General features: G+C 39.8%; 1 protein-coding gene across 1 annotated transcript in view; it reads right to left on the bottom strand.

Moving 5' to 3' along the window:
- Positions 1-17,469, bottom strand: part of gpr39 (G protein-coupled receptor 39) — a 37,241-nt gene that overhangs the window by 3,591 nt on the left and 16,181 nt on the right. The window lies entirely within an intron of this gene.

Genomic DNA, 17,469 nt, shown 5'->3' with positions numbered 1-17,469 from the left:
ATTAGTGAACTTTAAACAGAGCCAGCCTAGCTGTGTCCCCCGATTTGAAGTAAGAAAGTAAGTTAAGCTAACATCTTCTGGCTGCACCGTCATATTCATATATTCAAATTTCATATTTAATAGGGTGTTGTATGACACACACTGTTTCATTTTAGAGAGAAGAAGAGCGGCTGATTGAAACAGACATGACTGGATCATGCCTGCTGATGTTTTATCCCCCTAAATCCGTTCCTTTTTGTAACTATACTGCAGGAACTCCGAAAATGACCAAAATGTACCCAGAGTGCCTGCATGTGCACCGTTTGAGTACACTTTGCATTGTTTACCAATGATTCACAAATGTGAAACCCAGTACGTTGACCTCCCACACACAGGATTGCACCTCTGACTGATAAACCAGCCAGCTGACTTATCTCATCTGTTATGTCTGAGTCATGTGCTTACTATTTGAAAGAACTAACACATCGTCATTCTCTAATCTGGTGTTTATCCATTTGCCCTGCGGCGTTTTAATAGGAATTACACAGTGACTCGATAGCCTTTCAACACTCACAAAATGATCTGACTTGAGACATCACTTCCTGCTGTGGAACATAGATATCATCGCTGCTTATTTATAATACACCGTCCAAGACTGCTGAGGGAATTTATTTATCCCAGAGTCATTCAAGGAAAGAGCAAAAAAAATGTGAATAGATTTCTTCACAAAGAGGGAAATGTAGGTGGTTAAAATCTCTCTTCATGTCGGTTTACACGTAGACAAGAGAGAGACAGCCTATGGGGTTGATTATTCTCATTTAGTATGTATGCTGTTTTGGCAATATTGTTGTTTCACAGTCATGCCAATAAAGGTAATTTGAATTGAATTGACAGCCACAAACGGATTTTAATTTAGACCATTCGCTTCAGTTGGAAGCTGTGATTCCAACCTCAAGTGTCTGCGAGCTTTCAAAGTCGCAAGAGACAGTATTCAGGCCACAGTACAAGTTATTTTGTGGAAACTAGGCGATTTTAGCTCCCTGAAATGCATTTCAGTGATGTTGTTTTAAACATTTTTACACTGTATTGGCTCTTTTTTTAATGTCTCAAAAGTTAAATACATTTTTGGGAGGTGTGAACACTGGCAATTTTGGCTAAGCTGTCCATGGAACACATTGGAGCATTTTAGGAAAGAAGAGGGCTTCTCGGTTATTTTTAAGGATGAATAGATCTACCACATTTGCTGGCAAAAAATGTAACAAAAAAAAAAAAAACAAGTTGCAGGTTAGTCACGGCAGATTTAGGTTCATCTACGCAGTATGGCTCTATGGATGACAATGTCAGTCAGTCAATCCGTTCACCTCTTTGGTCAAAACAGATATATCTCAACAAATATTTGATGCTTTAACATAAGCCTTTGTAGACTTTCACAATCCCTAGAGGATGTATTCTAATGACTTTGGTGATCCCTTCACTCCCCCTATCTTGAGGTTTTTTAACCTGTTGGGAAACTTGAAGGCGAGATGCAGAGGAAGAGATCTGAGGTGACGATACTGCATGATGTGAAAGAGGCCGGTGTCCTAAAAACAACTGGAAGTTAGCTGTTGTAGTTTAGTTTAGGAAAAGATCATGGTTTGGGTTAAAACAACTATGTATACATAAGTTAATTTACATAAGTCATGTGAATTTACTTAAGCCAATGTTGACTTTTGGTCGCCGGGACACCAACAGCGGTCTCCTGTGTTTGAACGTTATGAGCGTAAGTTAAGCTATATCTGTCACCTGGTGTAACTTATGTCACCTGACATAATGTAAGCCACATGACATTATGCAAGTTAAAATAAGTCAGCGTTAACTTTTGGTTTCACTCGGGACATGAACAGCTGTCTCCTGGGAGAAAGTCCTGTGTTTGAGCTGTCCATCCAGCCCGAACTTCCTCCCTCCGCAGACTCTGTCGCTCTTTATACTACCTCACCTCACCTTCCTCCTTTGCTCCAGTCATAATAAGAGGCCATCACCTAACAATAGAAATAAATATGGGTTGTAACAAGCTGAGAGCACAGATGACCTATACAGCTATATTTCTGAGCAGAACGGGCCGTTTCATAAATGTATTTCACAGGAGTTATTGGAGACTAGAATCACAACTCAATTTAGCGCTGTGTGTAAGGACACAATGTTTATAACATTGAACAAGTTAGCCATAATGTCTTGATTAGCCTGTGTTTGTTTTGGACGACCTTCTGTCCTCTAGCAAGGCTGGTTTATCAACTGACTGCCCCAGGGTTCACTGTGTGGCAATTAGTGTGTGGTAATCCAATCTGAATTTCCAAGATCCCAAGATGGATTTTTACCAATTACTTATTGTTTTACAACCCCAAAGATATTTGATTTACAATGATATATAGGAAAAAGCAACAATTCCTTACATGAAATAGCTGGAACAAATATGTTTTTCTTTTGTTTTGAAATTTTTTCTTGAAAAGGTATTTAAATGATAACTTAACTCATTAATGTTATGTGATTTTTTTTCTGCTAGATTGACTGCAACTGTTTTCGTAGGATTTTTAATAATTGCAAATATTTTTGGTGATGTGTAACATGTAATATACTTGGGCAGTTAAGGAAAACGTCTCATCCTTTATCCTGCCATCCTTATAAATGACACCAACTGTCCAAATGACGTTTGCATCAATATCACACACTCCACTGATCCAGCGTCAAAGCTTGGAGGGATGGTGCATTTTGGCAGTTCTAGTGTTTACAAACCTACAAAGTTAAACATTTTAATAGGCCGCTAAAATGTCACTTAGAGGGATGAAGCCGCTTGTTACTGATTAGCAGACAAGGCTGTCTTTATTATCGGTGGTCTTACTCTGATCAAGGCAACAGATCATGTATGAAATGGCACTATCTTTCTTTAAAATGGGTTTTTTATTTTTTTTTGGCTTGGTTCTACCTGTCATGGCGGCTCGTTGATCACAGTCTAGTCGTTCATCTGGAAAATTGCCACTGAGTCAGCACAGTTCAGTAACGTCCCCGCAAAGAGGAGTGTATGCAGCTAAAGTTGTGAAGGTGTGTGGATGGTATGTGTGAAGCACACACGTTTTAAATTTTTTTTTAATATTGTTGTTATTATTATTATTCCACTATTCCACTTGTCATTCTGAATGTGCCAATGACCCCCCCGACTTCACTGAAAACACACACACACACACACACACACACACACACAAACGGTCTCCCTGCCATGGGCAAAATATAACTGTCTGCTAATTAGAAAGCAATTAAACCAGATTATTGGAACAATTAATTGTCTGTCTCTGCTGTAATTGGAGTGTGTGATTGAGCTTCCTCGTTCCTTGGTGCAGTACACAGCAGCGCAGAATAGGGTAAGTGAGCCATTGTTTTAAGTAAACATAATTTACATTGTTAAACATGTGCTGAGAAGAGAATTTCACTACAAAAGTCTTTCTTAAGTCCTCAATGCCACCTGCAGCCATGAAAGTTGGAGATAAAAGTGTAACCTTTCACTTCCAAAGGGTTCAGGGTTCTCTGAACATATTTTTGACATTATATGATTTGTTCTGGGGCTGTGCGATATGGCAAAAAATTCATATCCCGATATAGAATTTTTTTGTACATTCAATGAAATATGGCATTTCCAACAGTAACTGATGATATTTATCTGCATCATAAAGGTGGGTAAGCGATTCTAGAGAAATCCAATACCATTATAAATACCATGATAGAGTGAACAACGACACAGCCTAGGGCTGGGCGGTATATGAGGTATACAGATATAATTTCAAAAGAGATATGAAATTAGACAATACCGTTTATAGCGATATAGTTTGATGTTGAGTTAATTAGTGTTTCCGTAAAGCCCTGCCAGCGTTTGCTCCTCTCTCTCTCCCTCACTCTGTGTCTGCACGTAGCCGTTTACTCGCAAAGTCTCTAACAAGATGGAGGGAGACACAGTGCTGAAGCAGGGTACCCCCAGGATCCTCCAAGTTAAATTTAAGACCTTTTAATACCACCTAGGATGAAATTTAATTCCAACTTCACTGCCATATAATGAAAAATCTGTATGAATTTTAAGCCTGAGAAAATTATTTACAAAGTTACATGACTTTAATAAAAGATTTTATTCTATTTAACACATTATAGCTTTTTGGGTTGTGTTTGTACTTTGATATGAATCGAGGACGTCACTTTGTGTTGAAAAGTGGTGTGGACATAGAGGTTCAAATTAGCACAGTGACGATACACTTAGCTCACATGCACGATTTACAATATTGGATTCACGAGAACAAGACAAGATTATATTTTAACACTATTTTGATGAAATATAATAATAATAATAATAATATAATATTTATATGAAAATTTTTTTAACATTTCTTATTGCAAGCCATTTTTCAGAACATATTTCAGAAATGCTTCAAAAAAAGTGATGGTGACATGTCCCCAGTATCCCCAGCGTAAGTTACACCTATGAAATGAATCAAATATTTGTGCACTAAGAAGTCTCCGGTGAAATCAAAAATACTAACAAATTGTGCAGTATGAGTTGTTTTATTAGTTACACCTTGGCTAGAGAAGGTTATGTAATTTAATATGCCAAATTGCTTCAGTGATATTCATCCTGTTCGGTTTTTGCATCTTAAGGCTGTTTGAAATAGTGTTAGATAGTATTGGCTTGAAAGCAGCAGGGATAAGGAGTTGGACTCCAGTTTGTATTTTCCTGGCATGTCGGATGTTTCCATTCACATAACGTTACCCTTCAACAGCAGCACAACGCCGACACACAGACACGGTCCTTGTCTTAGACAAAACTGTCTCTCCGTTGCTGTTGTAACACTCACAGACCTGTAACCTGCAGCGGGTCTTCCAGCGCCGCCACTGACCTCGGCCTCAACCGCCACTTGTCCGTGTCTCTGGCTTTCTGAATTTCAGACACTTTCCCCATTCTCAGGCGACGAGCTAGCGTTAGATTGTTAGTAGCACTTCAGAGACGTTTTGTTTTCTTTCCTAACAATAGAATGATTCGCACCAGAGCTTGGATGCCAGAGCTCGTGCACTGTGATCACTCCACAGTCCACACTGATGTAAACAGTAACGTTACCTGTACTGCCGTGTAACATCAGAGTCACACCAAACGGAGTAAATGATGAAGTCACACACATAAAAAGTGTATTTATGACTGTACGGCATTTATTAAATTCTACGAAAGGACAAGAACAAATTTAAGACCTTGGTACACGAAATTTAATACTTTTAAGGCCTTATTTGTGGAATATGAAAATACTTTTAAGACCCCACGGGTACCCTGTGAACACCTGGCTTGTAAAAAGAAAAACAACTGTTCAGTCAGTGTTTCCCACACATACACTGTACTTCGGCGGCCGCCCAGGTTAGGCGACACATTGTAGCGTTTATCAGAGAAACACGGTGATTACCTTATAAGTCGCGACACTATGGATATTTGACACACCAGTCAGATGTTATTCATTATTATTGTTTTGATAGGCTACGTCGTCAACAAGCCTCCTCAACATGGAGCTGAGCTGCTGCTGTGAACGGAATCGTGGGAGGAGTTTTCGGTGACTTGATTCAGCCTAGCCTACTACTGATGGAGAATGTCAGCGAAGCGGACATACAGGGAGAGAGAGACGGTAAGAAGCGGGGCACAGTGACGTGTTTGCAGGGCTGTGAGTGTGAAGAGAACTGAACTGGAAAAGATCAGATTCCATGTGACTTGGCCTGCTCACACTTTCATAAAAAGATCAGATCTGAGTCACATATGGACGAAAAAATCAGATTTGGGTGACATTGGCCTGCAGTCTGAACGTAGCCTAAGTGAGTGATACTCAAGATGGGGAATGAAGTATAATTAAAACGGTGAAATAAGAAACAAGCTAAGTTACTAAAAATAGTAAAAACATGTATGTTAAAACCGGCCCCTCCCTCCCAGTCTACTTAGCGGAAAATACCGATATTTTCAGGGCGAGACTCACAGCTCTCCTGCTGTGACGGGTTTCTGTGCAATGTCATCACCGAGATGCGCGCGCAAACAGGGGGCAGAACGCAGCATTCTGTCCTCGCGGCACATCAGTTTAAACGGCATATCTAGCTGCAGTGTTGGGCAAATTACTCAGAAATTGTAATGACTAACTTTTTACTTATTACTCATTTAAAAAGTAATAATATTACTTCACTTATTATTCCAACGAAGGTTAAAGTCAAGGGCAACTGGACTTGGCACAGACCTGTATATTGGGGAGACTAAACAACCACTACACAAACGCATGGCTCAACACAGAAGGGCCAACTCCTCAGGTCAAGACTCTGCAGTCTACTTACATCTGAAGGACAGAGGACACTCGTTTGAGGACCACCAGGTGCACATTTTAGACAGAGAAGATGGATGGTTTGAAAGAGGTGTCAAGGAAGCCATCTACACCAGGGTGGAGAAGCCGTCATTGAACAGGGGAGGGGGTCTACGCCACCACTTATCCCCCACTTACAATGCTGTCCATTCATCACTTCCCAGGAAACTCAACAAACGTAACCTATTGGCCTCAGGTGAAGATACCAACGATGGTCGTTCAGTCTTGGCCACAGGTAGTCTTAACGACTGTAACGACTGTCGTCACAGCAACAAGGAACACTAACGAACCAGCGGTATCGATGACCCGGGCCAACGACCCCACTGAGGTTAAATAGCTGAGTTTCCCTGCCAGTCAGTCAGAACTGAAGAAGTCCTTTGGATGAGGGACGAAACGTCTTCCAGTATCTTCAACCAAGTCCAGTTGCCCTTGATTTTAACCTTCGTTGGATAACTATGACCTGGATGACTGAGAATCTTCATAGACACTTTACTTATTACTGGGTATTAAAAGTAAATAGTCACGTTACTTGTTCAGTTACAATGACTTTCAACCATCGCACCCCATCCTTAAAAGTGACGGGAAACCTGTTCAGCTGCGTATTTTAGATAAGAATCCACTTTACTGGAACAATAATTAACCTGAGGAGTAAGAGGCCTGTACCACGAAGCAGGATCTGAGCTTATCCAGGTAACTTCGGGTTTAATCCTGGGTTGTCAGTACCACGAGTGGTTCACTTCTTATGGGGGTAGATCTCCATGGTAATTTATGCTGAAGGCTAACCTGCTCCGGAGCAGGTTATGTTCCAGAAAAGAGATTAACTCTGTGAAAACGCCGCCTACTGACCAATCAGCTCTCTTGGAAAATGACATCACCATCTGTAGGAAATCCCACAGACTGTTTTAGCCAATAGGCTGCTTTATGTTTGTGATGTGGAGAAACTGAATAAAAGCCTTAGGCTAATGTTGCCTACAGGTTTTTACAGTACAGCAGGATCAGCCTACTTACTGCTTTGAAATGTGTTTAATATTTTTTATTTGCTCCCAGTCCGTTTCACACACCCTGAGACAGCCGTTAAAATAAATGGGTTTTAGTTTTCTTATGAGGCTGAATATTATGAGCAGTTTGGTAGGGATCTTGAAATACTAAATTTTTATATGAACGTAGGCTATCTATTTAGGTTAGTATAGCTTTCTAAGGCCTACTATAGAGACTGTAGTCATGTTCCGCCCACCTTTTTTGATGTGGGTGCAAAGGGTGGGACGGTGAGTTTTCAGCAGCCTAAATGTTGAGATTCAGTCTTTTACCACTATTTGAGCACATTTTATGGCATGAATGGAGTTTTCGTTTCATTGCTGAGCGTTAAATAAATTAATCTAATTTTTGAAGTGACAACGAGTCTTTTAATGTGGAAACGCCGACACACAGCCAAGCTGAAAGAATAAGGCTGATATTTTCATACAGCTCATAAGAACACTTTAAATCAACGCAATATACTATGCCTGTTTATTTAGGCATTCACACTGTCTGCGATTTTCTGTCTCCCTGCAGGCGTGCTACTGTCGTATTTCTGTAGTGTTGCAGTTTAATCCTCGTTCATAAAATATGACGCTCTGCTGCCAGTGGACTTCATGTCTGTGATTGGCCATCTGCTGCTAACACCGCCATTTTTATGTGAATGCGCTCACGGCTGAATTGGGAAACCCCGGGTTGACTTACCGAGTTGATAACCAGCTTCGTGGTACCGCTTATCCCGATCGTGATTGTTAGGGTTAGTTAAGCCATATAACGAAAACATATCCTGGGTATGTTGAACTTGCTTCGTGGTACAGGCCCCTGACAAACTGAAAACACATGATGCAGCATCCTCTGGTCTGAGAAGCTGCATCATATAGGCTATGGGTATAGGCTTTTTAAAAAAATAAAAATAAAAAACAAAGCAGGTCTCTCCCGACATTTTAACGGATTCTGCCTGCCTGCCGAGAATTGCATGCACCTCGTGAGTGTTAACCACGGTGTTAACGCTAATTTATGCTGAGAAAAGAGGTGGATGCAAATCTCGGCAGGGAGCCTACAAAATTTGTTCTCCTGAATTATGCATCCACCTCTTGAGGTCCTTTTCAGACACTTTGCTGTGCTCATTGATCGAACGCGGTTATCACCACATATATTTACTGAATGTCAAGGAATGGTACTTCTACTAAGTGTATTAAAATATTAAAGACTCTAAACGTTCAAAAACAAATGAGCCACAGCCGCCCCTACGTCACAATAAACACAATGTATTTGTCACAGAGGTGATAAGCAATCGCTTATCAAAAATGCCCACTTGAAATAATGTACCACAAATGTATAAACTTTAATAGTACTTGTATTGTTCAACACTGCACTACAAGAGAAGTCTCCAAGTCAGCGTCTTATCAGAATAATGACCAGTCACATCAAAGGCAATGCCCAGGTATGATCTGTCCCTCTTTAAACCAATTATTCCTAGGAAACTAGGGAACTGATACAAATTAAGTAAAGACAATTATGGCATTTTTAAGAGATGATATCAAGACCAGCTGGTTAGTTACAATTGAGTTTCCTTTACCTTTCAGTTACACTTATTCCATACCCTGGGCTGGGATAAGTTGTGCCAAATAACTACAGCAGTCTCTCAACCTTCCTGCCAGGAGTCAAGAGAGATTTGAGAAACTAATTTATTAATATTTGACTGATAAATATTTAATAACCCGCCCCTGGAACAAGGTTGTGCAGCAGTCCAGACACATTCAGACTGAAGTGCAGCTGACCACTAAAGTATCCAACAATTCCAAACAGGCAAATCCCTCCTACTGAAGAGTCTGGGTTAAGATAATTATGAAACTAAGTGCCCTGTCATGGAATGAATATTCAACAGCACAAGCAGAGACTCTTAAACGATCACTTTGAATACTTTGCAGCTGCAGCAACTGATTTGACTCCTTCACTATACTATTTGGGAATCAGGCTGTCTGCTCCAAAACCCCACACCTGCACTGCTATAGGCTGAATAAACCTGCACATGAATGATCAGTGGGGCTTTTGTAAATGCAAAATTTCTTTCATAACTCAGGGAACTTTTCAAATAGAGGGCATCACCACATCATTGATGTCCTTCATTTCCATGATTGGAAACGGCTCTGCAGATTCAAATTGAACAATCAGGAGAAGTGAAATATTTCCCCCAGTATTTATGGTTACCGACTGACTCAAGACTGAATCTCGTCAGTCTAGCCAGTGGCCGTCTTGATTGCATATTGATTTAAAGCATATGTCAAATCTATGAAATTACCTAAATGAAAGTGTTAATGAAGGAGAAGATGAGTAGGTGGTAAAATCATGACTGATTTGCATGATGAGCTTATTCACTTGTTTACTGCATGATTATGCAACAGATTTCACTCTCAGGAACTGATCATTTCAGTGTGCATCGTAAGGGATTTACTGTCGCAAGAGTTGGCAACATATACTTATGACCTCTCTTAATACAAAGCAAAATATGTAGTTTACGTATATGTAGACGTTATGTGAATGCAAGACATTACCTAAAAATATCACTGTACTCTAGATTTCTGTATATTCTAATTAAACAATACAGCCCGAAACTGACAACATTTTGAAAAAGGTTATCAGACAAGTTAAATTTATTTATATAACATAATACATCAATTCATCATTAAAATGGAGTCTAAAAACTAATATTTGTTTTATATAAAATATGAAAAAAGCTAATTGCCTCCCACCATATTTACAATTTTCCTTATACATGTATGATAATGAGATGGGCGTGTCCATGTATACGCAGAACAACAATTGGGACAGAGTTTGGGTGTGTGTGTGTGTTTGTGAGTGTGTGTGGGCGTTGTCAGTGGAGCAATCAGGAGGATTGTGTGGCTAGCTTGCTTAACTGAAAAACATCGGTGACTGAGCACACAGGCCATCCGCATTTCAGCTACATACCCAGCTGAAGCTAACTTTCATCATAAAACTACACCATCCAGTGCGTGAAATGTTAATAACCATGTACTGTACTGTAGCCTACTGCTGTAGCATCTCACACACACACACACACACACACACACACACACACTACGGACCAATCCCTACACTGCACATGCATGAACATGAACATGTCATTATTATATGAGCATAAGCAATTTGGAAATGTGGTGGGGAAACTGATAATTAGCATTTTGTGGATAATGGGAAATGTTGCGTGGGGAAAAAACACAGTAACCTAGATACATGATTAAATGTGTGCCAACATAAAAAACACAACAGGAAAACTAAGGAGAAAGGGAAATATAAAATGGGCCAGTGAGAAATAAAAAGTAAAATAAATTAGGTTTTAATTGATTGTATCAACTGATTGGAGATTAAAGTATAAAGCTATATATTTATTTTACAGATTTTAATTAGTTAAGTAACAAGAATGTTACTTATTGATGCATTTAGTTCCATTTTTGAGTTGTCTAAAAACTCCATACAGGCGGCAAACGTTTGTGTTTAATCACTTTACATTATACAGAGTGAATAAGTCGTGTAGCCACACATTAATACAAAAGAAGTGAAAATAAAAGAGAAAATCTGTCAAGCAGAACACTGAGATGAGTAAATAATCTAGCAGCCGACTTATTGATCTGGTTAGAAGTTGTACCGAAAGTCGGTCCTGAGGATAATAAGCTACCTGTGATGAAGGCAAACATTATCAAAGCCTGGCGAGTACAAACTGTTGAGAGAGTAGACTGAAACCCTGTGGATGATTTACACCCACAGAGAGTATAAAGAAGCTTTTGTAGATTTGCTATGCCATAACACTTGCATTATAATGAGTTTTTGAATTGCCAGATGGGTGAGTTTAACTAACATGCCAACTCAGATAGTGCCTGGTAGACATCAAACACAGAAAAATGCCCTTCATTTCAAATGCTCAAGAAAGAAGAGATTTGGCAATAATAATAGTAGTGGAAAGAAGTGACGGTGGCTAATGTGGGGCTAAAATCCAGGAAGAGTGGGACTGAATTCATTTGAAGGCTAACAGAAGATCCTCAGTCATTAAAGTACTTGAATAACTTGAGCAAGTCACAGAGGAATATTATATATAATGGAAGTAATTTAATCATCTTAGAAGAGATTTTCTTTCTTCTTCTTCTCAAGGAGACATGTGTGTTTGCTGCTAGATAATCCTGCTCTGGAGATTCATGTTTGTTATCTTAAAAAAAAAAAGATGCTTTTGAATTTGAACAGATGTTCTTGAGCAGGGCTGTGGTCTAAGTCTGATGCAGATCAATTTTAATACAAAAACATTACAAAGTTAAAATTCATAAGCTGTCATCAACAGTGTTAGAACTATAGTTTCCTCTCCAAACTACAAAATGCATAATTTTACCAGCCTCTAAGGCCACATTCAGACTGCAGGCCAATGTGACCCAATTTTCTTTGCTCATATGTGACCCAGATCTGATCTTTTTATGACAGTGTGAACAGGCCAAGTCACATGGAATCTGATCTTTTCCAGTTCTGAATTGGGCCACTTCCATATGTGGTCCAAATCTGATACGGATCTTTTTAAATGTGAACACCCAGGTCGGAATTGATGTGACTTTGATGTCACTCTAGAGCAGCTGCTGACGGAGCCGCGGCTGACGGAGCCGCGGTGGACCAAAAAGCTCCACAAAAGTCATAATTAAACACGTGGCTCTCTATGGGCCACATTTAAGCAATAGTGTGAACTGCCAAACAAAAACATTGTGTCCAGTCAAGTCTTAGTTGTTGGGACAGATTAATGCTTGTAAAACATCTGGTGGTGGTTTCATAATATAATTCATCCTTTTATGTATGCCAATTATGTGGTTATATTTTCTGCCTGCAGAGCTGGTCTTAGACATCTGCTGTATATGAACTCTCAATATGGTGCTGGCCCTGACACAAGATTTAATGCTGAACACTACATACATATATAATTAGATGTAAAGAGGACAGAACATCTGTATCTCCAGAGTTCCACTTGAGTGGAAGTGCTGAACTGAGCAGTGAGGTCAAATAGCTTGGTCTTGGATGGCTCATCGACAATGTCGTAAATTATGTGGTAAAATAACACACTTGTACTTTGTACTCTCACAAGAGCTGAACACGTGTAAAAGGTCTGTCTGTTCACTGTCTGCTCACCTATAGTGTGATCAATCTGCCATGAGGATATAGTGTGCCAAGATTAGATGGTGGTCATGATTTCTTCAGCATAAATGAACACACATGTCAGGCAGTGATAAGTAATCTCATGTGTGGGTGGATGTGGACAGTAAGAGCAGAATCAGGTAACAGATCGATATCTGTGATATCCTGGTATCCATCACAGCTGTGTCGACTCTGGTGTGAGGATGTGTTCGAGGCTGAATGTGAAGCTAAATTTACTAGGCACAATCCAATATAATGTCAGCTCAAGATGCAAGTGGACAAAGAACCCCCGACAGTTGAACTGAGGAAAAGACGACTAGTTGAAATGCTTTGAAACGGAGGAAAAAGGAATGTGAAATGAGAAAGAGAACTGGTGAGCTCTGAGATCTGAGACTGAGCTGTCAAGGACCGACAGAACAGACAGAAGGCAAGGCTAATTTTTAGACGCAGCACAATCTCTTCTAAAGTGACTGTAAATGCAAGCGGGCATGATTATATGCAAGTTTATTATACTGTGGTGAAGTTGTGTTGCGCAAGTTGAAAATAATCAATAAGCACAGAGCTCACAATCAGTCCACAGCGGTCAAATTCGTGCTGATTATTCAAGGTGAAAATTCGCTTTGCTTTCTGTCTGAAAAACCCTCACACAAACTCAGACACACTAATGAATTTTGCTAGCTACAGCTAATACCTGAAAAGTTGGAATGTTGGCTGTCTGGAGTGAATAAGCACAGGCTGCACAAACTATTCAAAGGTCAAATTTACAAAAATAAGCTTTCTAGTCTTTGCCACTACTCAAACTTTTACACTACATTGCATTCATAATTCGGGGGTTCAGTATCTTGCCCAAGGACAAGGACATGCAGCCTGGAAGAGCCGGGGATTGAACCATCGATCTTTCGATTACATTACTGACGCTTTTATCCAAAACGACTTACAATTGCTATACATGTCAGAGGTCGCACACCTCTGGAGCAACTAGGGTTGGACTTTTGCTCAGTGACACAATGATGGATGGGGGATCAAACCAGGGTCTCTCACACCAAAAGGCATAGTCTTACCCATTGCGCAACTGCCACCCCACCTCAATTAACAAGCATACCTGCTCTACCTACTGAGCCACAGCCACCCCACAAATAATGCAGTAGCCTGTTATACAGTATATTTGTCCATTTTGAGATGGGTAATGAACAGAAATGATAACTATTTCATGTGATGTTTGTTCTAAAAAACTGACTAACTGCCGTTAGCTCAGTAAGACACCCAGCTAAGTTAGAGATCCAGCTGACTGAGTTCAGAATAGGACCCACAACCAGAGCCAGGCGAGAGGGCAACGGAACAGGACTCAGCAGCCTCCCAGTGATCCTGGCCGAGCCAGGACCGACACAGCCTCCGAGACCAACTGAGGCCAGTTTGATAACAGTGTTAAGAGTGAGAATAATTACACACACTTTGAATTAAGGGTTTATTTTGACCAAACCAGAGTTGGTGATTGTTGGAACAGTGGTCATTTCTTGACATTTTGTGACTTTATTTTATTTATTTGACTAAAAAAGCTAAGAGAGCTTGTGTAACGTAGCAAATCTGCCACTTGCACACATCTCCCAGCAGTAACTACAGGGAGAGGCCTGAGCTATACTGCAGGACTGTTTATATAGCTCTGTGGCCTCCCAGCAAGAAGGTCGTGGGTTCAAACCCCGGTCGTCCCGGCCTTTCTGTGTGGAGTTTGCATGCTCTGCGTGGATTTGCTCCGTTTTCCTCCACCATCAAAAACACGCCAGGTTCTTCAGTCAGTGCCATTGACTACACACTGATATAGATCTACAGTTGGTCCCCTTGAGGGATGGGTTATATGCAGAGAAAGAATTTCACGATGTGTATGTGACAATGAAGTACCTTTACAGCAGATATTTCTGCAACACAATTAATCTCAAAATCGATTTAACTAGTTTCACTCCACTACACCAATTTCATTACCTCGGAATCACAATATTATAGGCTGGAGGCCGAGACAAATCCAAGACCTCAGGAGTGTCCTCAACACTGGACTCAAGACCAAGACCAGTAGGAAGTACTAAATTTGATTACTTTCAATGAATTCAATTAAAAGAGTGGAGCACCAAGTGCACTCATAACCACATCCCCATTCACCACACCTCACACAAGCCTGCATTAATCACACGAATGCTGGAGAGGATTCTGGACTGAAGCAGATGTTGGTTTTACCCTGATTAAATGAAGGCACCATAACGCTTCATTTACTGGCTGAGCAGAGTAACAAAGAGCAGGCTGAACACAATATTTCCTGTGAAAATACAACTTGGCAACACTAGCTGACTTTATGAAAGAGTCTGCTCCTCTCTGTACCATTGCAGCGCAGACCTCTGCTATTTTTCTGTGCATAGAAACAATGGGTGTGGGAATGGAGCCATCTTTTATAGGGTACCTATAGGCAAGGATGATGAAAAATAAGTAACTTAAACTTAACTTTATTATTATTATACTAGGCACTAAAACTCAAAATATCTCTGTCTGTGTTTCAGTGCTCAGTCAAGATGCGTTCCTGGGAATGGAATGAAAGGAAAAGTACAAGTTTAAATAATAGAATTAAAGATGGATGAATTCCATTTAGCTGCTTCAGTTTCAGGGTCCTGGTATTGTGGCTGCTGGTTCATTCATCTTATTCATAATTAGTAATCTTGTTATTGTCCATAGACTATATATAAAATCCTGTGAAATCAGGTCCCAGTGTGTTGCAGTTTGCTATGTACAATGAACAATAAAAAGACATGGGTATACTAATTACCAAGCTAACCGGATGCGGTCTGTAGCTTCACAGACAGCATCCGAAAGTGAAAGTGGTATTGGTCCTCACATTTAACTCTCTGCCAGAAAGAGAAGTGTATTTATCAAAATTAAGGCTGCTTTTGGGGCAATTAGGGGGGCAGCAGCAGAACAAGCAGTAAACACAACACTGAAATATTATCTTCTTATAAAGTTGTCACAGCTAACATGATTGCTAACAGTTGCTAACTTACACATCCAGCACTTACGGAGCAACATTAGCATTCATTATAAGTCATGATTCTGGCCACCTGATGAACGGAAGTCCAATGTTCACTCTCCTTATCTCTGTCTTGTCTCTCTATGGGTTTGTCACTATAAGTGAACCCTTCTAAATTCTTGTTATCTTATGTTATTTTATCTTATCTCATCTTCTTTCATCACTTCTCATCTTAGTGTGAAATTAGTTAATGAAGAAGTGTCTGTTCATTCAGAAAATGCATGCCCAGTGAATCTTTAATATCAATACAATTTAGGATATAACTGTATGCATAATTGTGTGGTAGCAGCATGCTAATTCATCAGGTAGGCATTGCTGCAACACAAGAAACATTACCACAGACAGGGGAAAACAGTCCTTTAGCAACAATGACACATTGTTGTTTATCAGTCATCCTTCTGTGCACATCCTCTGCTCTCATCTCCTGCTGTTTAATTGCTTTTAGGAGTGAACGTGACCATTTGCTTTGAAGCTCCTTGAAGCTCTGCGTCCCACAGGACATTAAAAAGCTCCTCCAACCGCACCTGCTCACTCTTGTGCCTGCAGCCTCACCTTCAGCAACATCCAACATGACAAAAGCCCCTCATTAGGGAAGAAAGCAATTTTCCAACTTCATGAGTTTAGTGATAGATAGTGATAGAAGAGAGGGAGCTCGGCAGTATTCAGATCTGGTCTGGAAGTGAAGACCTGAAACCTTACCTTTTATGCGTTGTTCATTTCTCACTATGATTTTCCCTTGTTAACCGTCATGAAAGCACACTGTGTCGGTGGTGCAGTAAGTCGCCTTTTGTTTTTCTCAAAGACATTGGGGTCTCACTATTGATATTTACTACTTTTGATGTGACATACATTAACGTTACTTGTTCTACTGAAGAGAGCAATTCAGAATCATTCAGTATGAGAATTATCATTCCATTGTAACAGTGTTTTTATCTGCCACACTTGCACGGCGATGTTGATCTGTCGGTTCACCACTTTGGTCCAGACTAAAATATCTGAACAACTACTGAATGGATTGCCATGAAATTTCACCTCGCGCCATCATCTGGTCAAAATTTGCAATTTGTCCAGTTCTTTGGTTTATGAACAAACTGTATAACAAAGTTATACAGCACAAAAAAACGCAGTCAGTCTAATGTGTAATGATCCTAAAATATATAATGTAAAAAAAAAAATTCCTCCTGCATTATACATTAGCTGATTAGCTAAGAATATATTTTTTATTTAATCATTTATTTAGTGATCACTGATTTGAATTTAATAGATGTGAACTGGGCCCCTATCACTCTTGACCTAGGTTTGATTTCAGTCAGTGGTTCTTATCTTAAGACATCCTCTATCTGCTGCCTTGAAGCACAAAGTATCTTGTGAATGTGGAAAAAAATATCAAATACTTCACTGTACTTCAGTGAGTGCAAGCACACCAATAAGTCACCCATCTAATCTGTCCTCAAGGTTTTTGTACTGCATGCTGTGTTGGAGCTGGGAGCATCACTGCAGTATGTACTCCAAACATCATCAGTAAAACATGTCCTAATGTCTGCTCTTAGAAAATAGATTTTTGTTTTAATGGAGGTGCGATAACACATGTTTATTTAACAAATGACAGTGTGACTACCTGACATTTATTTGTTGTTGCAGTGTGTAAATGGTATGATGTCATTATGTCATAAAGTTGGAATTTTGCCATTATCATGATATGACTTTTTAAAATCACATTAAAAATGATATTGCTATATCGTGAACGATATGATATGGCACACCATCTCATCACCAAGAATTGTTTTGTTTTCCAGTTTTCAACCTTTTGTCTATGGAGGACTGATCCTGACAAAT

This window comes from Micropterus dolomieu, linkage group LG07 (genome assembly GCF_021292245.1).
Source record: "Micropterus dolomieu isolate WLL.071019.BEF.003 ecotype Adirondacks linkage group LG07, ASM2129224v1, whole genome shotgun sequence".
NCBI classification, from domain to species: domain Eukaryota; kingdom Metazoa; phylum Chordata; class Actinopteri; order Centrarchiformes; family Centrarchidae; genus Micropterus; species Micropterus dolomieu.
Note: the sequence above shows the minus strand (reverse complement) of the source record. Positions and strands in the feature narration are given on the sequence as shown.